At 40.3% G+C, this 25,575-nt stretch overlaps 1 long non-coding RNA gene across 1 annotated transcript in view; it reads left to right on the top strand.

The window, feature by feature from the left end:
• LOC128778565 (uncharacterized) overlaps positions 1–25,575 on the top strand; it is an 87,101-nt gene that overhangs the window by 7,235 nt on the left and 54,291 nt on the right. The window contains exon 2 of the long non-coding RNA XR_008424156.1: positions 9,615–9,728. This is a non-coding gene — a long non-coding RNA (uncharacterized LOC128778565). The remainder of the gene's footprint in view (positions 1–9,614; positions 9,729–25,575) is intronic.

Raw genomic sequence — 25,575 nt, 5'->3', positions numbered from 1 at the left:
GAAGAAAACAGAAGGTTTGGTCCCTACCCAGAGAGATAAGGTCACTTCATTTATGACAAAGATGACAATATAATGGATAAAGGATTTTTTTTTCAATAAATGCTTATGTGTCATTTGTGGAAAAAAATATTGATCCTTCTCTCACTCCACATACAAAAGTCCATTCCAGGGGCACCTGGGTGGCTCAGTTGGTTAAGCATCCAACTCTTGGTTTCAGCTCAGGTCATGATCTTATGGTTCATGAGATGGAACCCCATGTTGGGCTCTGCACTGACAGCGTGGAGCCTGCTTGGGATTCTCTCTCTCCCTCTCTCTCTGCCTCTCCTGCTGCTCATACACTCTCTCTCTCAAAATAAATATTAAAAGCAAAAAACCCCAAAGTCAATTCTAGATGGATTGTTGAACTAAATGGTCAACAAAATGATCACTAAAGAGTGGAAAGGCAAATCAAAGAATGAGAGAAGATTCTTTCGATATCTACTTCTGGCAAGAGCTTGGTTCCAGAAAAAGTAATTGATTCCAGAAAAAGACAACCCAACAAAAAAATAGGCAAAGCTTGAATAAGCACTTCACAGAATAGAATATGCAAAATCACCAAAATAAAACAAAACAAAACACCATGACAAAGTGCCCATCCTAATGAGGGGAGTGAAAATTAAGTAATTTAATTAAACATTTAAAACACGAGTTAATCAGGGATATTAAAACCATAACGGGATGCCACTAAATGTGCACCATAATGGTCACGTTGAAAATGGAGCTGATGAAGATGGGGAGTGTCTGGAAGTCCCGTGTGCTGCTGGTGACCTGGCCATTGCACTCCTAGTATACACTCAGGACATGTGTGTGTATGTATGTCCCAAGAGACATGGGAAGAGTGTTCAAAGAAGCACTATTTAAATAGCCCCAAACTAGAAATAGCTCAGGTATCTATCAAGAGCAGAATAAATAAATTGTAACTTTATGCACTAGAAGACAACGAAAGTGAATTAACTCTTGCTGCATGCAAAAACATGGCTGAATCACAAATTTAATGCTGAGTGAAAGGAGCCTGATGCAAATGCGTGCATACCACATATTGTCTGTTGCTCCATCACAGATTACCACAACATTTAGCAGCTTAAAACATGCATTTATTTATCTCAGATTCTGTGGCTCAGGAGCCCAGGTGTGGCTTAGGCGGGTGCCTCTGCCTCAGTGCTGCCATTCAGAGCGTCAGCTGGGGCTGTCATCTTGTTTGAAAACTGAACGAGGGAGAATCTGCTTCCAGGTGTGCTTGTTTTGTCCTGGACTGGATTCCTTCTTCGCAGGCGACTAGGCTGAGAGCCTCAGTCGTTCCCTGGCTGGGTCTGTGACCTTGCCGCAGAGTCTCTGATAGTACAGCTCATGACATGGCAGCTGTCTTCTATCAGAGGGAGTAAGAGGGAGGACAAGGTAGGATCTTTGTAACCTAGCCTTGAAAGTGCCGTCCCATCACTTTGGGCGCGTTCTATTGTTATAAGTCACTAGTTCCAGGCCATACTCAAGGGGAGGGAATTACACAAGGACACCAATACCAGGAAGTAGAGGTCAATGGAACTCATTTAGAAGCTGCCTACCACCCGATGTGATTCCATGCGTAAAGTTCTGAATCAGGTGAAATAAATCCATGATGATAGGCTCAGGATTGTGGTGGATCTTGATGGAGCTTTGGGTTGCTAGTAATAGTGCAAAGATCTGGTTACACAGGTGTTCTTTATAAAAACTCATTGATACTTCTTTTTTTATGTTTATTTGTTTTTGGGAGAGAGAGAGAGTAGGGTAGGGGCAGAGAAAGAGGGAGAGGGGGAGAGAGAGAGAGAGAGAGAGAGAGAGAGAGAGAGAGAGAGAGAGAGAGAGAGAGAATCCCAAGCAGGATCAGTGCTGTTTGTGCAGGGCCTGATACAGGGCTTGAACTCACTAACCGTGAGATCGTGACCTGAGCTGAAATGACGAGTCGGACACTTAACCGAGTGAGCTACTCAGGCGCCCCAAAACTCACTGATATTTCTAATTTGTGCACCTGTTCCCAAATGCATGTTACATTTCTATTTTAAAATGTACTGAAAAATAAAGAATTAAGTTTCTCCCCTACAGACTCATCCTGTTGATAAACAGTTTTCATTTTCCATAATCATGGTTTCTCCCCCTCTCCTGGGCCAGGCAGTAAAATGCAAACCAATTTATACTCTGCCACTTAAAAGCTGACAATTTAGCAAAAGTGCAGGCAGCATTGTGTTTGGAAAAGCTAAAGAATGAGGAGTCAGACTAAAGTTCAAATCCAGGTTTCTGGGTATGCACCCTTGGTCTTTATTTTCCTCATCTGTATTATGCATCAGAGGATTGCATGGCAAACTAATAACTGGAAATCATACAATATACACCTTAAAGTTCCTCTAAACGTATATGACTTAAACTTCCTCCAAAGATTCATAATAGTTTCTAATTGCAACACCTGTTCAATTTAATCACATTACTATGGCCTTTGTGCTCAGTTTGGCCTGACTCCAGATCTCTGCTCATCCTCACCCAGACAGAATAATCTTAGGTGTAACTTTAGGTAGATTGCTCTACCTTTCCCTACATGTCTTCATCCTAAAACAGTGATCCTCTGTTGGTCAGCCTCAGAGAATATACTCACACACAGATCTGAAGGAGATACTTGCTTTATTTTCTTCTCAGATATTTTCTTTTAGGAATCACTGATTAATCAAAAGGCAAGTGGTTAAATGAATTACCCCATATCACTTTATGGAATGTTATGTGGCCAATAAAATATGTAGCAAATCTGCATATGTTGATGTAGCAAGCTATCCAAAATATATTTGAAAGTGAAACAGGTGAGATGTAAAATGGTCAGAAAACACTATGCCCACAGAAATGTAAGATGTGTGAGAGCAGGGGCTCCGGGTGGCTCAGTCGGGTAAGCGATGGACTCTTGATCTCAGCTCAGGTCATGCTTTTACCGGTTCATGAGTTCGAGCCCCGAGCTGGGCTCCCATGCTGACAGTGCAGAACCTGCTTGGGATTCTCTCTCCACCTCTCTCTCTGCCCCTTCCCCACTTGCGCACGTGTGCTCTCTCTAAATAAACATTAAAAAAAAAAAATGTGTGAGAGCAGAGACGAAGTCCATCTGACATATCTTCAGCCTCTAGTGGACACACAGTGGGCACTCGTAAATATTTGTGGACTGTGAGAGCACAGAAAATGACCTGGAAGAACACACATCAAATCGAATTGGTATCAGGGTTACCCTTCTCTGGAGGAACACTTTTTGTTTGCTACATTTCTGATGCTTCAGGTAGTTTTATTAGAATGTATTTATGTTTTATGCTTTCTGGCACCTAGGGTGCTTGGCTCTGCAGCGGTCAGCACCTGTGTCTCTTTGTTACTAGGGTGACTTCAGGCTACCAGAGACAGCTTTGCTTGTGGCCTGGGGAGCCAGACGTGACTGGTGGTTCCTGTTCCTGTCCCCACCCAGCTTTTAAGTAACTGACAGATGGAGTGTACAGACTCCCACAGTCTAGCCTTGCTTGAGCAACTCAAAGGCATGCATTTTGATTCTATACAGCTCCCCTGTGATTCACCCTTAAGTGACTTCATTGACTTCAGGGGACTTTCCTTGAAATTGCACTTTCCTTCTGGCCTCCTTCCAGTTCCAGCTCCCCCAGATTGTCTTAAAACAGCTTCCCTCTCAGAGTCTGCTTCTGGGAACCAGTCTAAGTCACTTGTTAATTAAAAACAATAAAAACATTGGTGCCTATTAGAGGATGAGGCAGATGACCTTCTCACCTCAAACTTTTCACACAGCATAGCTTTAAGTTAATCAGGAAAAATGTCCAGGCACAGCTCCATAACTTACAGGGCCCAGGGCAAAGTGAGAATGGGGAGTCCTTTGTTTGAAAAGCAAGAGAAAAGTGGTGTTAACAGTACTCAAATATAAAACCTTTTCCTTTTTTTTTTCCTCAAAGTCTCTGTCTTTCAACTTGTCAGGGTATTTTTTATTTGCTTTTGATCGTTGTTCTAAGTAAAGAAAAATTAAAATTTTGCACGATTATCATGAATTTTATTGTTCACTTTTATATTGTACAAGGTGAGTTTTAAGTGCAAATGTAAGAGCTTTTCACTTAAATGCAAAATTACCAAATTACACAATTTAGCCTTCATAGACGATATATGCATATGTAGTTCTTTCTTACCTATGCTGTGGAAGCGCTGCACAAACCTAACTGAGCAGTTGCTTTAAGTTTATTTATTTTGAGAGAGAGAGAGAGTGTGTGAGAGAGAGAGAGACTCCCAAGCAGGCTCCATGCTATCAGTGCAGAGCCCAACTCGGGGCTCGATCTCAATCCAAAGAACCATGATGTCATGACCTGAGCCAAAATCAAGAGTCGGACGCTTAACCAACTGAGCCACCCAGGGGCCCCACTAAGTCAACAGTTTTAATTTCACTTTTTGACATGTACATTTTCTCCCCTGATTCGTACCTTCAGCTCATCGTTGTATGAAAAGAGCCGAAAGGAGAAAGAACTATGGGCTGCCCTATCTTTCCTTCTGTGTTATCATTGCCACTAAGCAACTGACTAATACAGGGAAGTAATTGAATAAGGAAGGCTGGGATAGATAGGTTCCTTGGTCGTTCATGTTTCTTAGAACCCCATTGCCTTCCCTGTGTCCGAAGGACTTTGGTGAGCGTGTAAAGCACAGCCTCTGGGGGCCGTCAGCACCTCTGCGTACTCGGATGTTCAGGTACTGGGTACCGGCTCTTGCTCAGCTGCCACCACTGCAGGCCCACCTGAGTGCTGTGCACATGGGGCATTGTGACTGCTGTGCATGAATGGGGCAGCAAGAACAATGGGCATGCGATTGCACGGGCTACTCTTACACGCCTGTTCCACTGTCCCATAAACTTTACTTAGAAAACACAAGCTGAGAAATAAAATTAAGAATTTCAAGAAAGATGACAATAGAATATTAAACCAAAGTAGGGGGTTCTGAGTGTGGGACTCTGGCTGACTGCTCATGAAGGTAGCCCTGGCTCTCCAAGGCCCAGGCCCTGCTCAGTCCTGTGGACCGTTAACCCACGCATCTCTTGGTTTCTGGTTTTGGCATACTTCAGGGCAGCTAGGGCTCCTGTGTTGGCACACCACTCTTGTTTCAGCACTTAATAAATTTATTTGAGACCATGTTTATTTTCTTTTGAGCTGAGTAGGACATATAAAAGTAGATTTGCTCTGGTTTACCTAGGATTTGGTATTTTGGTATTTTGTGATGGGAGAAACCTTCTTGTTAAATTCATGGAAATGGAAATCAGAGTACTTTTTTTTTTTGTCTACTTATTTCACAACAATCCAAGTCTTCTTCAGGTTTCACAAACCTCTGAGGAATGCTTGTTTTTATCTTGGATGTTTCTTAAATGAATTTTAATTATCAGAGTAATTCATGCACTTTGAAATGTCAGATTTTGCTAGAAATCTTATAACCAAAAATATAAGTCCCTTCTCCCCCACCTCCATCTATCTCAAGTCCTGCTTTGCAAAGGTAGTGGCTTTAAATTCCTGCACTCATTTCTTGCAGTGTTAATCTCCATATTTTTAAATAGTATGCTTTTAATCATTATTTTATTGAATCATCAGTTTTAGATCTTACAACATCGTCCTCTTACAAGGGAAACTGAGAATACTGCTTTCACCACCAGCCCTGTTTTCCCATATCCTCATAATACAGTTACTTTATAATATATGGTTAAATCAGTATTCAGTTTTTACATTATTATTATACATTATGACGCATGGCACATCATTGTACATTGCAAACATAATATTCAGTAAATTGTATTCTTTACATAATTACATGTGACCAGATAAATATTGTTAACTGTTGTATCCAGTAGGATACTATAATTGTGTTAAATTTCCAGGAAAATATTTTGTTCTTTATGCAGGAAATATATTTTAAATTTACACATATTATTTTTAATTGATCAGATTTCCTTTGTATCCTAAATTTCATGCCCATTTGCTATGTGCTCAAGACCATCAAGCAATCATTGCCTTTATTCCCCTGAAGACAGCCCTCCATCCTCTTATTCAATATGGACTACTTGTTTTCTGAATCTGCTGCAAAGTTGCCCCCCAGGGGCTCCCATTCCATGCACTCATATTCCAGGACCCTATTTCCTGTATGCTAAGTTATCCTTTTTCTTGTTTTTCTCTCTCACTTTAGTGGTGACACATCCTCCAGGAATTTCCTAACACTAAGGGCAAGGGAGGTCAATTTTTGGAGACCTCAAATGTCTGAAAATGTTTTTTTTTTTTTAATATTTATTTATTTTTCAGAGAGAACACAAGTGCGGGAGGGCAGAGAGGGAGATACAGAATCCGAAGCAGGCTCCAGGCTCTGAGCTGTCAATACAGAGCCTGACGTGGGGCTCAGACAACCATGAGAGCATGACCTGAGCCAAAGTCGGACACTTAACAGACTGAGCACCCCCTGAAAATGTTTTCATTCTCTTTTTCTCATGATCGTTTGTCAAAGTAGAGAATACGAGTTTGGAAAGAATTTTCTGTTAGGATTTTGACAGCATTCTTCATGACCTGGCTTTCATAGCTGCTACTGAGAAATCCCATGCAATTCTGGTTTCCCTATGTGGCTTTTCTTCCGATACTGTAAGTAATTCTCTTTTTATTCCAGCTGGGTTCTTTGAAATTTCCTGTGGAACTGCCTGATTGTGGATCTTTCATTTTTGTTCATAGTACTCAGTGGCCTTTTTATGTTGATAAGCTCATATGGTTTCTGACCACACCATATGATATGTTTATAAAATACTTTTTCTTGGGGTTCCTGGGAGGCTCAGTCAGTTAAGCATCCTGCTTTTGATATTGGCTGGGGTCATGATCTCCCAGTTGTGGGACTGAGCCCTGTATCAGGCTCTGTGCCGAGCATGGAGCCTGCTTGGGATTCTCCCTCTTCTTTCTCACTCCCCCTCCCTGCTCTCGCGATCTCTCTCTCTCTCTCTCTCTCTCTCTCAAAATAAATAAATAGACTTTAAAAAAATAATTTTTCTCCCTTTTGTCTTCTGGAGGACTTATTCAGTTGGATTCTTATCTTTTTGGTCTAAGCCTCTAGCTTCTAATCTTTTTTCTTTCTGTCTTTTAGTTCACTTCTTTGGGGCATTTCTTTAAACATTGTCTTCTGTCCTACCTATGAACAATTTTCCAATTTTCAAGTCTGTGTCTTCCATGTTTTAGGCTTTTCTCAAGTGTACAGTGAACTTTGGATTTCTTCCCATCTTTAGAATAAGACCTTAGGTATATGGAGACTCTGCGCACCAATGTGTAATTTACTCCAGAGGAGTTGGGTAGAAAGCTTCTTTTGGGGACTGGACGCTCAGATACCTGTATCTGGAGGGCTTTTCTCTGGAATTTAAAATGTTCATGGGTAAGGCCCACTGATCTCCTGTCTTGGTTTCTGTAACTGTCTTGGTTGCTGGAGTTTTTAAAGCAATATTGGGTGCTTGAGGTATGTGCCAAGAGGGGAACTCCCATTCTGAAGGCACTTTCAGGTAATCCCTGCACCTCACCGCATACTCTGCTTTACTTGGATCCCTGAGCTCAAAGCCTGTTGAGTTCCACTTTTCCAGTGATAAATTACCAACCGTCCACTCTGCTTGAGGCAGGGTGCAAGGATGGGGAGGAGGTAGAAGGAAACCAATTTTGCTGTTCAGTGATGGGTAGAAGCCCTTCAGTTAAGGAAGGGGGGGAGGGTGCATCTAATTACCCAGATCTGTAACTAGTCCCTTATTTATAGCCTCCTTCATTCCCACTTATTTCTTATTTGGCATCTCTAAGGCCTGAGTCATCTGGTGCTTTGTGGGCAGTATTTTAAAACATTTTATTTGGAGGGGCACCTGGGTCGCTCAGTAGGTTAAGCATCCAGCTTCAGCTCAGGTCATGATCTCGTGGTTCGTGAGTTCGAGCCCTGCGTGGGGCTCTGTGCTGACAGCTCAGAGCCTGGAGCCTGCTTCAGATTGTGCGTCTCCCTCTCTCTCTGCCTCTCTCTCTCTCTCTCTCTCTCTCTCTCTCTCTCTCTCTCAAAAACAAATAAATGTTAAAAGAAATAAAACAAAAAAGTTGCATGAATTTCTGTATTTTAAAAAATGTTATCCCATTACTGTGTCCCTATATTAATCTCTTTCCTGAATATTTGACAATAAGTTGCATATGTCATGGTCCCTTTCCCTGAGTCTTTCAGAATGTGTTTCCAAGATAGACTTCTCCCTCCCTCCCATCCTTCCTTCCTTCCTTCTTTCCTTCCTTCCTTTCTGTTTAATTTTTTTTCCTCCCCAAGATGGGGAGGGGGCAGAGAGAGAGAGAGAAAGAGAATCTGATTCGGGCTTCACGCTCAGTGCTGAGCCCAATTTGGGGCTCAATCCCATGACCCCAAGATCGTGACCTGAGCAGAAATCAAGAATTGGACGCTTGGGGCTCCTCGGTGGCTCAGTCGGTTGAGTGGCTGACTTACCAGCTTATCAACTTTAGGAAATCTAACATTAATACAAATTTTATTTAATCTACTATGTATATTTCAATTCTTTCTACTAATGTCGTTTCTTTCAATTCATTCTAGTAATGTCCTTTATAGCATTGTTTTTCCTCAGGTTCTGGATCCAGCAAAGATTACACAGGTATTTAAATATAATGTCTCTGTGGTTTCTCCAGGTTTAAAAATCCCCAGCCTTTCTCTGTGTTTCAGGATATTGACATATTTGAGAAATACAGGTGATGGACCATTCCTATAGTCCTTTATTCTCAAGTGAAAATGTTCTTTCTAAAGCTTAGCTGTGTTTAACCTGTGAAGAACATGTGATATATGGGGTCCTGGAGCCTTTGGATTTTTTAGGGCCACAATGAGGCCATAAATGCCAAAGCCAGAGATATTGGCATGTGTGGGGGAATTTGCTAAGAATCATTTTACACTGAAGAGAGAGGAGAGAAGGTGTGTTTGGAAGGGTGAGTTCTTTGGAGGATGGCTGATTTTGTGGGAGAAGACAGGCACGCAAAAGAGGTTTCAACTTATGTGGAAAGGAAAGGTTTGGGTGTCCTAATTGTAGATGATCTGTTAAAACTAGCAAGAGGATTGAGGAAATCAAAGCAAAGGAACAATATGGTGCTAGATTTCCGCAGTGTAATATCTGAAGGAAGCTGTAGGCCTCACAGCCCCTGTAGGTGCAGCGCTGTTAAGGAGTCATCTCTGAGCCTCGTTTACCTCCTGCCCAACCCCTGTCCCCCTGAAAAGGGGTTCGTCAGTGACTGCTTCCCCTCTGTGTCAACCCTTGTGAGTCCCCAGCATCTAGTAATGACACAGGTAGGTGAAATATGTGTAGTTACCTCAGTCGTCTGTAGTTGGGAACTGTAGCCCAGGTGAGCTGAGGGGGTAGCCTCCTGTCTCCTCTCTTGCCTTCCTCAACAGGAGGATGCTGGAGGATGAGGGCAGAGGAAAGTCTTGGCAGAGTAGGGAGAGGAAGGGGACATTCCAGGGTTGGGCAAGAAATATTTGTGTCTACAAGTAACACTCAGGTCACTTTCCTGTTCCAGACAAAAACCGGATTCAAAGCCGTGAACATGATGAATACTGCCTCCCGGCCGGGTCCAGCTCACCTGACTGCCCACCCTTGATAACCATGCAACAACAGCACTGAAGGGGCTCAGGTACAAGGACATTTTGTTGAAAACTTGTCCCTGTTTCTGTGTTCTAGCAAATGTAGCCACTGTCCAGTGAACAGAGTGGGCCTTGGGTAGGGTGTGTGTTGTAGTGTGAATGTTGCTCTGACTGTGGCTGGGAAAGCTGGGGCAAGGCCTAGAAGGAGGTTCTGTTGTGTCTAGAGTGTTGAGCTGTCTGGAAACCCATCTGAACTCAACCTAGGTCCCCTGCTGTCTGGGTATCTTCTCAAAGACGAGGACTTCCTCACACAATCTCTCCATCATGCCTGGCTTGGTGACTTCATGCAGGACAAAGGCATCGTCTGTTCATTTGTGATGGGAGTGTTCATGGTACAGCCGCCCATGAAGGAACTTGGGGGAAAATGAGACAGAGGGTGAGGGTAAGCTTGATGGATGTTTGAGTCATAAAGAATGAAAAGGTGAAAGTATGAGGAAGCGGGTGAGATGGAATTCCTCCTTCCTACTTATCCCTGGCTCTCATCTGCCTTCTCCTGCCCTCTTCTCCACCCACCCCCAGCCTGATCCAGGCCACAGGACTTTGCGCCTGATCAGGTGAGTGTGCAGCACTTGGGTGCCATCCCAGCAGGGATGTGAATGGCTTTATATGTGAGCACAAGATAATGTCTTCAAGCATGGATGTTGTCATGGCAGGCATTGCCCTTTCTTGGGAATGTTATTTTTTTTTCCAGCCATGCAGGATGACAGTTCACCAGATCTTGTCCTTGATGTGAACGGTTAGCTCATCAGGGTTGGTTTCCACCTTGTGAGTCTTTATGAACTTGAAGTTGCCAAAATAGGTGTTCTCCAGGGCCCCTTTGCTGATGTGGTCCTTGTTTCTTGTGCTCAGCGTTCAGTGGTGCTGGGATCACTCTGGATCCCTATTCGGCCTTAAGTCAGAGTGTCTGAAGGCACTGTTTCCTCATCTATGTCATATGGGACACAGCTTTCTTCAAGGACTGAGTGGAACAACTGCTCTCAAAGACTCCAAAGAGGGCAAGACCACAAAGAAAAAGGCAAAGGAGGTATGGGGGTTCTTCATGAATATGTGATGAAAGAAGCCGCCAGAGCCACCCTTTGTACCAGTATTGTCTTTTACTCCCAGAAGGGTTGAAAATTCAGGGGCCGTAGGGCTCACCTGGCTCCTCCAGGCTCTCCACCTGCCCTAGCAACCTTTAACTCCTATCAAGTGGGGCAGTCTTAGAGAGCATGTACAGCCTAGAATCTGAGAAATTAATTCATTATTTTAATAATTTTTTGAACAATACTGCATACCTTTCATTGTGTTTGAGTTTTCCAACTTGAAGTTCTAAGATTTTCCGCGACCCATTAGGTGGAAAAGGCAGAACTAAAAGACTCAGGACATGAGTCTCCCATGCCAGTGATCTCTTTCATGTATTTGGGACTCAAGAACTTCTCATCAAAGGAGAGTTCATAGTTTTAAAGTTTTCAGAGACTGGCCTTTTGTTACATAAAAGTAATTCCTGGATCCTGTTTATTTGAGTATCTCTGTACATGCTTTTTATCTCTGATAAAAACAATCAGACAGGATTTCTATACCAGAAGGCTAGTATCAGAGAGTCTCAAATGGACAGCGGGAAATGTTTGTGGGGAAATGTCTCAGTCTTGCTCTGCTTCGGCAATTCTGTTTCCCTCCCTCCCCTTCCCCAACTCTTGCCCGTGTGGAAAAACATAAAAGTATTAAAGCTCATCGATAGGGAGATGAGGACACTCACACTAGGAAACATTTTCAACTTCTTTGTGCCCTCTTCCAGGGCTCATAGCTGGTATAACCTAAAGGCCATCATTCAGTTTGTTCAGAGTTGGACTGAGAGCACAAAGAGTTCCTTAGCAGTTTTCAGTTCAGAGTTGGACTGAAACCACAGAGTTGTTCCTTAGCAGTTGTCACTGACATTAGACACAAAGGGAATGGGCTCCCTGGGGTTATATATCACCATATCTCACACCCCACATCTTATGTCAGGGCAGCCAAAATGCATGAATTGGCTGCCCCTTCGGAGTGAAGAGCACACAACATTCTAAGAGCCCAGCTTCTTGGACCACAAAGTTCTTTAAATTAGCATGGGCATGTGGATGAATGCCCTAGATTGTCACTTGTTTTATTTCAAACCATATAGTGAAGTCCATTCACAGCTCTCTTTATCAACAATAGCCAAATTATGGAAAGAGCCCAAACGTCCATCAACTGATGAATGGATAAAAAAGATGTGGTTTATATATACAATGTAATACCACTTAGCACTAAGAATGAAATCATGTCATTTGCAGCAACGTGGATAGAACTGGAGGGTAATATGCTAAATGAAATAAGTCAGTCAGAGAAAGACAGATATCATATGTTTTTGCTCATATGTGGAATTTGAGAAACTTAACAGAAGACCATGGGGGAAAGGAGGGGGAAAAATAATTTCAAACAGAGAGGGAAGGCAAATAATAAGAGACTCTTAAATACAGAGAACAAACTGAGGGTTGATGGGGTTAAGGCAGGGGAGAGGGGAAAGCAGGTGATGGGCATTGAGGAGGGCACTTGTTGGGATGAGCACTGGGGGTTGTAACTAAGTGATGAATCATGGGAATCTACTCCCAAAGTCAAGAGCACACTGTATACACTGTATTTAGCTAACTTGACAATAAATTATATTAAAAAACAATAACAATAAATAAATGTTGTGGGAATAAATGAAAATGGAAAATGTTTTCTGCTCTTGTTGCCTTTAAGAATATACATATATTTATATTCAGGTGTGTGTGTACACATACACACATGCACATATACATACATGTACATATATACACAAATATATGTGCATATGTATATAATATGACATACATATATATACATAACATATACACATACGCTAGCCTCTACCGAAAGTTGGAGTCTCTTCACCTTTCCCTTAAAGCTGGGTGGGCCTTCCTAGCTGTCTCAGTGAGTAGAATGCAGCAGACACCAGTGAATCCCTTTCTTAGGGCTGCCACAGCAAAGTATCTGGGTGAATTAAACAACAGAAATGTATCCTCTTACAGTTCTCAAGCATAGAATTCTGAAATCAAGACATCATTGAGATTCATTCCTTTTGGAGAGCTCTGAGGGAAAGTCTGTTCCAAGTCCCTTTCCTAGCTTCTGGTAATTGCCAGAAAACCTTGGCATTCTTGATTTGCGGATGCATCATTCCAATCTCTGCTTCCATTGTCACATGGCATTCTTCCTTGTGTGTGTCCATGTCCAAATTTTCTTCTTTTTCTAAGACACCAGTCATTGGATGAGGGCTTACCCTAATCCAATATGGCCCCATCTTAATATGAGTAAGACCCAATTTTTAAAGAAAATGGTACACATTCATAGGTACTGGGGGGTTAGAACTTAAACATGTCTTTTGAGGGGACACAGTTCAACCCACAAGAGTGAGGTTAAGTCATTTCCAAGTTTAAGTTATGAGAGGCAATCCAACCTCTGTCTGGATTTTTCTCTCTAAGGGTACTCACCTTTGTAACTACTCACCAACTACCATTTTGTGAGGGAAGCCCCAGACACAAGAAGAGGCCACATTTGGGTGTTCTGGCCAACAGCCCTGGCTAAGATTCCAATTATAAAATCACCAGTCATGTAAACTGAAAAGGCCTTCAGATGACTCTAATTCCAGGCTCTGAGCTGTGCTAGCTCTTACTGAGATGAACTGTCTGTGCTGATCCCTGTCCAAACTGCAGATTCATGAGCAAAATAGATGTCGTTGGTCTTTTAATACGTTAAGTTTTTGTTGTTGTTGTTGTTAATCCATTAAGTTTTAGGTGGATTACTGGAACATCATCCAATGTCCACGGCCCTACCTGAAGCATCTGAGTCTTCTGTGCTAAGATGAAACTCTGTAATGAGGATGTGGCCTTGGGATCTGGCTGTGGGTTTATTTTGGGTTCAACAACCTTCTCTCAGGACACAGGTGAAGCAGGTTGACTAGGTAGATAGACATTATCTGTTTCAGCCTGGCTTAAATAAAATGCAGCCACGTGTTTAAAGTTTTCATTACTGACTTTGCTAGTGAGGCATCTGTCCCACTCTCTGGAGTTATAATCAGTGGCATAGAAGCGTAGCTCTGACACTTAACTGGTTGTGTGATTTGAGCCAAATTACTTTAAACTCTTCAAGCTTTAGTGTCCTCATCTGTAAAATGGGCATAATGATATCCACCTCTTTTATATAAGCTTGTAGCTCAATATCTGGCCCATTGTAAGTATTCAATAAGAAAAAAGTGATTATTTTGATTGAAAGATGAAATGTTTAAAGTTTTTTTTTCTATGCAAAATAATCTTGTTGGATGTTGTACAAATTTGTAGGACATATCCATAGTCAGTAACCAACTGTAAGACTATACTACTTTGAAATCACAATTCTTTAGGATCAAATAAGGGACAGTAAATATTTATTACAGCAATATAGTTTTTGTTGCTACAACTCACAAGGATATATTTATTAAGATTGGTGGCACTAAGCCAAGAGTAACTATTAAATTGACAAGTTGAAAAGAGTTTTCTTTTTTTCACTAGCTTCAGTCCCCTTGTAAAAAAGAGGTGGGGGTGGGGTGGGGGGAAGGCCTACATCAAATGCTTGGGAAATTCTAACACTCTGTGCTCCTTTTTAGTCAATCTCTGTTTTCTGATGGAAAGATTTATCATTTCTATTTGAAACACACGTGACATGAGACTTTGTGAATTTTGCTGTGAATTTTGAGTTTGAAAGCTATAGGATTAGCTAGGTTTTGGGGGAGCACTTAATTGGTCCTGGAATCTCAAGTGGGAGCCAAAGCTTAATGCTTCCAAGCCATGCTGTTTTTATATGTGAGATTCTAGTTTGGTAATTTTTATCCATCCTTTTGTATATGCCAGGGACTTGGACATTTTATGAATTGCAAAATAAATATGAATTTCATCTACATAGCTCCTGGCAGAAAAGTTTCTTGCAACAAAGTCTATTTAGTTTTGTTTGTTTTATTCTCATACTTACCAGTGCATACTAAAGGGAATAATCCATTCTTATTTATATTACTCTCCTTTTTTAGAGATCCTTTCTACTTTTCACAAACTTGGGCTTTACTGGTAAATGACTTTTTGTCCCTGCATTCCATGGAAGGCTTACAGACCCTGAATGATAAGTGGAAAGTAATCAAAACCTGAACTTGCAAATCTGTGCACTTGAAAATGTGTAGCCAGAGTCAGTTCTTTGTCTGGAGTCTTGATTCTGTTGCTAGGTGGCAATGTTCCCTTAACAAAACGGCGGTTAATGAGTCTGCAGTCAGATCCCTTTCTGAAACAGAAAGGAAAACACGGTCTTATTCCTTCTTCATTAGCAATTTTTCAACCAGGTTTCCTGGTTTTAGCCCACAAAGAGGCACCGGGGCTGTCAGAAATTGCCAGGCTGGAATGATCAAAACAAAATTTCTTCCTGCTACCCACTGTACCTTGCAAAACTGGGCAGCCTATGGTATAAAGCACATGGTTGTTTCCAGTAACTGTAAAAATCCACTGTAGGCAGGGATCAGAGCTGTCCCAGGCCCTAGTGAACAAGTGATATAATCTCACTTGTCCAATGACTGGTAGTAGGTATAGTATGAAGTTTACAAAAGAGCTCTAGCATTGGTTATGAAACATCTGTGGATGGTGTGCCTAAGAATCACTAAAGGTTCATTTTAAAAAAAGGAGTCAATTTCACAATACAAGATAGGGTTGCCAGATCTAGAAAATAAAAATACAGGAAGACCAGTTATATGTGAAATTCAGATGAACAATGAATTTTTTTAAAAGTCAGGTTTATTGAAGTGTAATTTACACATAATAAAATTCACCCATTTTAGGTATACAGTTCTATAAATTTTTACACATATACATCATGTAACTACTACCACACTCAAGGTACAGAATAGTTTCATCACCCCCCAAAGTTCCACTGTGCTCCCTTTTAGTCAATCCCTCACTTACCCTCCACCCCTGACAACCACTGATCAGATTTCAGTCTTTGTAAGCTTACCTCTAGAAACAACACAGTGTAAGTGGAATCATACAATATGTAGCTTTTTGTGTCTGGCTTCTTTCATGTAGCCCAATGCTTTTCAGATTCATCCATCTGGTTGTAGGTAACACTGATGGAATTATTTTATTTTATTTTATTTTATTTTATTTTATTTTATTTTATTTTATTTTATTTTAGTATGACCCATGGAATAATTGGGTCTCACTTATAATAAAAGAGTACCTGTTTTTTATTTGAAAATTTCTCAATCATTGGGCCGGGAGTGGAACTTGGAACCTGCATCTTAACAAAAATCCCTACTGTTTCCCATGCAGGTGATACTCACACTTTCAAACAGTGAGGATCTGAGGCAGTCGGGTCATGAATCTCCTTGAGATTATGCTTAATTCAGTCAAGCCTTTTACCAGAAAAATATTCATGGAAACTCAGTACTTCTCACACAATTCAGGAGGTTGCAGGATTGACCAAAGCTCATCAACTTCATGAACTCCAGAGTGAGAACTGGAGAGTTATCATGTCATGTACTTTACTGGAAAGCTCAAGTCTTCCCCAGAAGTGAGAGGAACACAAGCTTGTTTTCATTTCTCCTGCTGTTTCTACTCATCATCTTACCCAGTGCTTCTCAGAGCAAGGGGATTTTTCTTTTTTGTCTTTCCATAAGCTATAAGGCCTTTCCATTACTATTTAAATGTTGGTTTTATTAAAGCAAAAGTGGATTACCTATCCACATTTACCTATCACAAAAGCCATACATAGTGAAACAAAAAGCTAAAATTGCAAAGAAAATTAGAAAATGCAAAATAGTAATGCATGGTCTTCCCGCCCAAAGAGGTAGCAAGGTAATAATTTTATTGAATTGTCTACATTTTTTTTTTCATAGCTGTGATAATAATGTAATGATGCCTGGGTCCTACTCCAAATATTCTGATTTACTTGGTATGGGGTGTGTTCTGTACTCCGCGTTTTTCAAAGGCTTCTTCAGTGATTGGAACATGCAGCCGAGTTTGAGAGCCACGGCTCCAGGCATTTGTCATGGATTTGCTCTCCAGATTCTTTCTATATTCTCGGTTGGTTGGCCTTGCAGAATGGGTCGTAGAACCCACTGGGAATCAGTTATTATCACAACTGTGCATCCACACAAAAGGGAGAAATCTAATTACTAGCTCATGCTGGAGGGATGTCTACAACTGGCCATTCATGATGAAGAATAAGGGAGCCCAGCTTGAAGAAATAAGATTAGACCTGAATGGGAGAAAATTATATGCTGGAATTATTAGATTTCACCAGAAACCCCTGGAGTGGCCTGAATTCCTGTGATTAGTGAGAGGTAATCAGGGCTGAAGAAGAAAAGCAGACAATGACTGCAACCTTCCAAGAGGAAGATGTAATAATACACTTAAGACTCCAGGCACAAGACAGACCCAAGTCCCTGGAAGTGGTATAGGCACGCCCCAGTGACTTGCAATCCTATCTCCAACAAGCAAATATGTCAGATAGGGGTATCCTTACAAGGAGAGCCTCACCGCTCCCCCAGTCCCACGCTTTCCCAAGGCTGGCATAGGAGACTCCAGTTTGCTTTCCGGGTGTTAAGAGTCATTGCAAGTGAAACCGCTGTGTAAGTCCAAACACCAGTCCCCTGGTGTTCTCTAATGCAAGTTGCAAGGGTGTTTAAATTCAGTGGCAACCTTTAGGTTGGCCCTGAACAATGGGAAGGGGATTGAAAGAGTCTTGAGGTTTATTTTATGAGAGGTCTCAAGATTGTAACCCTCGAGAGCTCCATAATCACAAGGACTTGTCCCCATCCTAAGACACCCTGGAGGGAAACACTGGAAAGATCAGGGGCCTTCTCAATGCTTCTCACGCATCAAAACAAACATGCTAGTTCTTATACTGATGGTGGAAGAAATGGGTCAGGGGGCTCAGGATAAAGATTTTTTAAATTATTGAAGTGTAGTTGACATACAATATTGTATTAGATTCAAGTGTACAACACATAAATTCAAGATTTATGTAGACTGTGATGCAATCACCATGGTAAACTGACTATCCTCTCTATTCAAAGTTGTTACAATATTATTAACTATATTTTCTGTGCTGTACATTGTACCCCTGTGTCTTGTTTATTTTATTTTAAATATTTTTTAATTTTTTTAATTTTTAAAATGTTTATTTATTTATTTTTACTAGTCTCTACACCCAACGTGGAGCTCAAACCCACAACCCTGAGTTCAAGAGTCACATGCCCTTCCAACTGAGCCAGCCAGGAGCCCCTTATTTATTTTATAACTGGAAGTTTAAAAAAAATATTTATTTATTTATTTATTTTAAGAGAGAGAGAGAGAGGAGCAAGTGGAGGAGGGGCAGAAAGTGAGAGAATCCCAAGCAGGCTCTGTGCTGTGCTATCAGCAAGGAGCCCGACACAGGGCTTGAACTCGCAAACTGTGAGATCATGACCTGACCTGAAATCAAGAGTTGTATGCTTAACTGACTAAGTGACCCGGGCGCCCTTCTAATTGGAAGTTTGTACTTTTTAATCCCCTTCCCCTATTTCACCCATCTTCCTACCCTCCTCCCCTCTGGCAACCACCAGACTTTTCTCTATATATGAGTGTCTTTCTGTTTTGTTTTACTTATTTGTTTGTCTTGTTGTTTTTTTTTTTGGATTCCACATATAAGTGAAATCATATGGTATATGTCTTTCTCTGCCTGAATTATTTCACTTAGCATAATACCCTCTAGGCCCATCCATGTTGTTGCAAATGGCAAGATCTTATTCTGTTCATGGCTGACATAAAGTATTCCATTATATATATATATACATACCGTATCTTCTTTTTCCATTCATCTATCAATGGACACTTAGAATGTTTCCCTATCTTGGCTATTGTAAATAATGCTGCAGTTAATATGGGGCTGCATATATCTTTTTCAAATTAGTGTTTTTTTTTTCCTTTGGATAGATATCCAGAAGTGTCATTGCTAGATTTTATGGTAGTTCTATTTTTAATTTTTTGAGGAACCTCTGTACTGTTTTCCATAGCATCTGCACCATTTTGCATTCCTACCAACAGTAAGCGAGGGTTCCCTTTTCTCCACATTCTTGCCCACACTTTTTATTTGTTGTCTTTTTTGATAATAGCCATTCTAAAAGGTGATATCTCATTGTGGTTTTGATGGGATGGTGAACCATCCATGCACATCCCATCGCAGTTGTTGCAGACATCATGTAATACAACTTACTATAAAATTATGGTAGTTAGCAGACCAGCTGCCAGATATTGTTATTTATTAATAAAGCAGCACATTAATTACCAAAACATATTATTTTGTATTTTGACAACTGTATTTCAATGTTATTGGAATTCTTTGTAATACGATGTATTTTATGTATTTGCAAACATGAACAGGGCTTCATTTTGTATTATTTTGACTTATGATTCTTGTCACTTCTCTTCTTTAGTTCAGAGGTAATTTAGGAATCAGGAGGTGAAAACTAGGGAAATAGAGAAATGTACCTTGCTATAGCTTACATTCTTTTATTCTACACTTTATTTCCTTTGTTCCCAGGGTATTTTTTTTTTTTTATTGGATAGTATGATTTACATATGCTAATTTGCTTTCTATAAGAGCTACATTTGAATTACCTTTCCCAGTGAATAATGATTTGCTTCCCAATGGGAGGCTAGGATGACTCCTGCTGGTTCTATTGCCGAATCAATGATAAGGTACATTAATGAGTCTCAGAATCACTCCCACGAGACTGTTTTCCTCTCTGTGCTCTATCCCGTTGATGTGGCCTCTCCTTTTCACAGTATTGGAAATTCACGCATGATACTTATTAGCTTATTCTGTATGTCTTCAGATCACAGGTGGAGATGGGACTTTCCAAACCATCTCATATTCAAAGTTTCAAAATCAATAGCATAAGCCCAGAGATGGTTTATGTACCAGCACTGCCCCCCCCCCACCTCCTCACCACTGATATTTTAGGAATAAATGTCAAGAGTAGAAATGGAAATTATCTATTCCAGGAGGCCTAATCGTAAACATTCTCAGGGCTATTTTTATGGGAGAATGTGCTGTAACACTGTTCCTGAACTCTTTTCTCAGAAGGACACAAGCCAGATTGGCACCTCAGAGCCTTTGTTTTATCAGACATAACAGTAAAGGAAACTTACATTAAATACTAGTGAAAGTTAACGTTCAAAACAAATAATGAAATGTATTTGTTTTTATGTGCATGTTAACATCTCCCAATATAATGAAGAAAATTGTATTTTTATCGTATGCTTTTGTGTGTCTTATGTAATTCTCTACTATTTGTCCTGGTATGATACAAGGTTAGCCGTTTTCATATTTAACACCTTGATGAAATATCTTAGAGACAAAAGAAAGGGTGCAGGGGTGGATTAGTATGAAATGCTGTGTAGGTAGTTATTTACCTCTCTATTCCCTTCATCTTTTCTTGGGTTAGGGACCTTAGAGGAAGCTCCAGCTGTATCCTTTCAGCTGTTGGCATTAGCTGTAAGAGAGGAGGATGATAGCAAGGCCAGGGTAGGAGATTTCTTGTAGAGAACACTTTCCTGCTTATTTTTTAAAAAATGATAAGTCTTCTGTATATATTTTGCATCTACTTTTATAGATGTGATGCTATTTATTTTTGTTGTAATGATGCATTAGGTTTATGTATGCATACATATTAAAATCCTTCTAATGGAGAAGGATCATGGTGAGGGAGTATTTTCCATAATCTGTCTCTTTCTCTCTTTTTTTTAACAAAAAGGGCACAAAACAGTTTTGTTCTCAAACATTTATTAAAACAACTTTTTGCACAGGGTTCTGTTTGAGCAAATCAACTCATCTTACACTCTAACAGATAATAATATTGTGGAGAAGCATAAACACAATTGAATATGTCAGTGCATATCTCTATGAAAGGCAGTGTGCTGTGTACTGCAGGGTTTTCAAGGACAGTCTCTGCCTTCATAACCTTCGAATCTTATAATGGGGAGGAGATAAGTGCATACACAAAGCACAAAGCAGAGAGGCAAAATGCTAGAGGAGATACAGCTAAAGAACTTTTGGAGTTCTAAGGGAGATGAATATCAGGTTCCAGGCCTCACCCACAGAAACTTACTTAGAACATTTGCCATATGGCCCCCGAATCTGTGATAGGCATTTCAGAGCATCTGATGCAGGTGGTCCCCAGACTGCATTTTGAGAAAGACCAATCTAGTGGTCTTTCAAACAATACATCTTTCCCTTTTCTTTTGCATAGCTTCTTCTTGTTCAGTTTAAGTACTCTACTGCGTTAGCACATTGCAATATTATCCAGAATGTAGCGCTTACTCACTGTGAGAGCAAAAGCTCTGTGCCACACCTTCTGCTAAATGGCTACGAGGTCCACAGTCTCTTATCTGCAAGTGTATTGGATAAATGCATTCCAGACTTCAGAATTTTTCATATAAAGGTTGTAAACAATCCATTTCTAATAAAACTGTTAGCTTACATTCAGCATCAAAACTCTACAGGACCCATGACCTCTCTCTCCTCCTCCCATTGGGACTCTACCCTCAGCACTCAAAATCTCCCCACACTGCTTCTGAGAAGTTCCATGTTTTTCTGAAATAATCTACCAATTTATTTTAGATCAAGTTTTATCAAATTATCAAATTCTATCAAATGTTATTATCATACTTCTATTGTTACATTATGTTTCTATTCTCATTGATGTCAAAACATTGGTATTAGGCCACTCAAACTTAGTATCAACAATTTTTTAGTATCATTTTTATTCACTATTGGTTTTTTTATTTGATATATTCCTCTTCCTTGGGTTATACCTTATTATTTCTGGAATACATTCTTGCTCAATTCTGAATAAAGGACTTTATGGGTGATAAGTTTTTTTTTAATTTTTTTTTAACGTTTTATTTTTGTTTTTGAGACAGGGAGAGACAGAGCATGAACTGGGGAGGGTCAGAGAGAGGAAGACACAGAATCTGAAGCAGGCTCCAGGCTCTGAGCTGTCAGCACAGAGCCCGACACAGGGCTAGAACTCACGGACCGCGAGATCATGACCTGAGCCAAAGTCGGCCGCTTAACCGACTGAGCCACCCAGGCGCCCCATGGGTGATAAGTTTTATAGAAAATATTTCTTCTGCCCTCAGCCTTAAATACTGGTTTTGAGTGATACGGAACTCTAGGGCAAAATTTCCTGCAGAAATGGAAAGACATTATTGCTTCACCCTCTGGTGTTCTGCATTTCAAATGAGAATTTTGAAGTCAATCTGATTCTTGACCTATTGTAATTTTTTAGTGTCTGGATAATTTAGTATTTTCATCTAATACTTGAAATTTTACTAGGACTATGGTAGGTATTTTAATAATTGTTTTTCTTGATCGCCATTTGGTAAGGCAGATTCTAATCAAATGGATGCTCAATGTTTTGTTTTTTTAACACAGGGAGATATTTCCGTTTTTCGATTTTCTTCATTCCATTGTCCTGAATCTGAGACCTTAGAGCCCCCATGTCTCTTATCTTGTCTTCTTTTTTCTCTTTTATGTATTCTCTGCAAGAATAAGGTGATTAATATTCCAGCTAACTAATTCTGTCTTTTTTAAAAAATTTTTTTAAATGTTCTATTTATTCTTGAGAGAGAGAGAGAGACAGAGCATGAGCAAGGGAGGAGCAGAGAGAGAGAGGGACACACAATCTGAAGCAGACTCCAGGCTCTGAGCTGTCCACACAGAGCCCAACGTGGGGCTCGAACTCATGAACAGGGAGATCATGACGACCTGAGCTGAAGTCAGATGCTCAACCGACTGAGCCTCCCAGGCACCCCACTAATTCTGTCTTCAGTAGGGTCCATCCTACTATTTAGCCTTCCATTGAGCTTAGTTTTGTGTTTCTGGAATTATGTTTTTAATTTCCCAAATTCCTGAATGCTTGGTTTTCACAGCAGCCTTTTCCCCCCTTAATAAAATATCCTATCAAATTTCTCTCAGGTTACCAAGTATATTCTTCTTCTGTTCTTTGTATTAACTCTGTTTCTATGAGGACTAGTTCTGTTTGCTGAGTTTAATTAATTTTTCCATGAGCAAGTATTTCTTTTAATTCAAACAGTTTCTGAGCTGGGCATATTTCAGGGTTCTCCTGTAATATTCCCTTTTTTCTTATATGAAGTTGAGAGTTCAGCTCTGTTGGGTTTTGCCATTAGTTTATTTCCTCTGTTTTGTATTTTCTAGAAATACCAAAGGATATTGAACTATGATGACATACCTTCAGGCTTGCCATACACAGGTGTGTTTATGGTTGTGTATGGTTTTTGCCATTAATATAGAGATATTTTGTTTCCCGTTTGGTTATTTCTTCTTGTACATATTTGGTCTGAAATCTCACAAGGAGGAGCGGTGAGTGGTAAATAATTAGGGCAGGATTGTTATTATCATAATAGCATATGACCTTTTTCACCAAACAGGTACATATTGACATCCAGTGTGGGCTCATGTGGATATCTACATAAGAACTGGTAATTGGACCAAGTACTATTTAGGGAGACTGAGTCTCCTGGTGTACCTATGAGAACTGACACTGTCACTTGAGTTAATGTCAGATTATTAGGAATAGAGGTGCTTTGTGGGGTCAGAAGATGGTCATCTCAAGATAGGGAGTGCTTCAGTATACTGTTTTAGGTGTTTTAGGTACTGGTAGGTACAGTAATTTTTTTTTCCACAAGAGCTGTTTTTCCCTTTGTTGTGTTATTCAGTCATTACTGTAGCCAGTATTTTAAACTGTAAAAGCTATTTAATTCCTGAAGATTTGGGAACACTAATGTGTGAAACATTTGGGATCTGAATTCTTAGTGCTTGGCATGGGTAGGTGGCACTAGGATGGTAATTCCAAATCTCATTTCTCTTCATTTCAAAGAGGATGCAAGGAAAAGAAAATCACTGTGGAATTCAGCTTTGGATTCATGTGGGTCATTCTCAGGTCCTGGAATTCACTACCTTAGCCCCTCACCACCGGGGTCTCTACCAGCCCATTCCCTCATGCTGGCTCCAACTTGTTCATTTCATAAGCTCACATCATAGATATGAGTCAAGCTTGTGAGTTCAGCTGTGGTGGGGTCAGGGTAAGGGTTGGCATGGAGGGTTTTTTTTGTTTTAAGCAGATGTTTAAATGGAAACCGTTACTAGTCAGGTTGATGTTGAGAAAAAAATTCAATGATATTGTTAAAATTCTAAGGACTAGAAAGGAAATTTAAAAGCTTGTGCCCAAACACTGTGCCTTTAGGACTCAGGTTTGCTTCAAAACTTAAAAAGGAATGTGATAATCTCATAAATTAGGTGTTGGTCTTAGAAGAGGAAGAATATAAAACACATCTTTGATTTTCTTTCTGCCATTTTCTTTGCCTACCCACCTTTTCCAAGAAAACATTAAGTCTCTGCTATGTTCTTTGACTGCCAACACAACTGTGGTCTGGATTATACCATATGCTGGGATCTAGAGAAATAACTTTGCTTGGATAGAAACTACTGTCACGACTTGGTATTCGTTTGTATTCTTGGGTGTAGCACCCATTGATGTTTTTATGTGTTCTGCTGATCAATATGAACTTGAGAAAACCAGAGCAGTGAGATAAGTCAGTTTGCATTAACCTAATTTTAGAGGGTTTGAGAGAGCTTCACCCATCTAAATGGAAGATGTCCTAGGCCATAGCTGCAAACAAAGGAATTAGGACTCCATGTGAGTGAAGCAACTCTAACTGGGAGTGAACAAAATAAGAAATTAGGATGGTGAGAAAAATGAACTGTAAGTTCTTTCAGATTTTAATTTCACTAGAGGGAGAGGGATTTTGTTTTAGGACTTCCATTTCACTCTAGTGAATTAAATGGGAGAATGAAAAATATGAATTTGTTTACATTTAGGGCCAATTTTTTAGAGTCATTCAGTCATTTATTCATTCTGTAATCATTTATTGAGCACATATTTGTTTCCATAGTCAAGGATTCCTGTAACTCACGGGGCTTACAGCCTACAGCAGATCAGGTAGTAGTATTGCCCTGTTGTTGCTCTGGCCATGTCCCCTGACTTTATCGCCTTAGTTCACATCATCCAACTACCTACTGCCAGACCTGCTTTTTTTTTTTTTTTTTTTTTGCTTCAGGAATTTCTCTGACCATAAGTTGCACAGACTTGTATTCCTCAGAGTTTCCTAACACAATCATTACCTTGAATCTGGGAGGGCTCTGTGACTGCTTTGACCAATAGAATATAGCAGGGGTAAGTCTGTAATATCTGGGCCCAGGCCAGAAGAGATTGCTAGCTTGCACTTCTTATCCCTTGGAACATTTGCTCTTAGAATCTAGACTCCATGCTGTGCGAAAGTCCAAGGAGCCTCAGAGAGAGACCAATGTGGAAAGGACCCAGTGCCAAATTGCAGTATCCAGCCATGAGAGTGAACTAGGGAGAGGATCCTTCAGCCTTAGTGTGATGCCGTGTAGAGCAGGAATGAACTCTCCGCCGAGCCTAGCCTGTATTGCAGAGTGAGAAGCAAAATGCGCTATGTAGTTGTTTTAAATCTCTAAATTTGGGGAGTTTTTTAATTGAAATATAATTAACATACAATCTTATATTAGTTTCAGTCGTACAGCATGTTTATTCAACAATTCTAATAATTACTTAGTGCTAACCATGATAACTGTAGTCACCATCCATCACCATAGTGTTAATACAATATTATTAACTATATTCTGTATGCTGTAATTTTTATCTCCATGACTTATTTAATT

This window comes from Panthera pardus, unplaced genomic scaffold (assembly GCF_024362965.1).
Source record: "Panthera pardus isolate Hobbes unplaced genomic scaffold, ASM2436296v1 HiC_scaffold_20, whole genome shotgun sequence".
NCBI classification, from domain to species: domain Eukaryota; kingdom Metazoa; phylum Chordata; class Mammalia; order Carnivora; family Felidae; genus Panthera; species Panthera pardus.
This window is presented reverse-complemented; position numbering and strand designations above follow the sequence as displayed.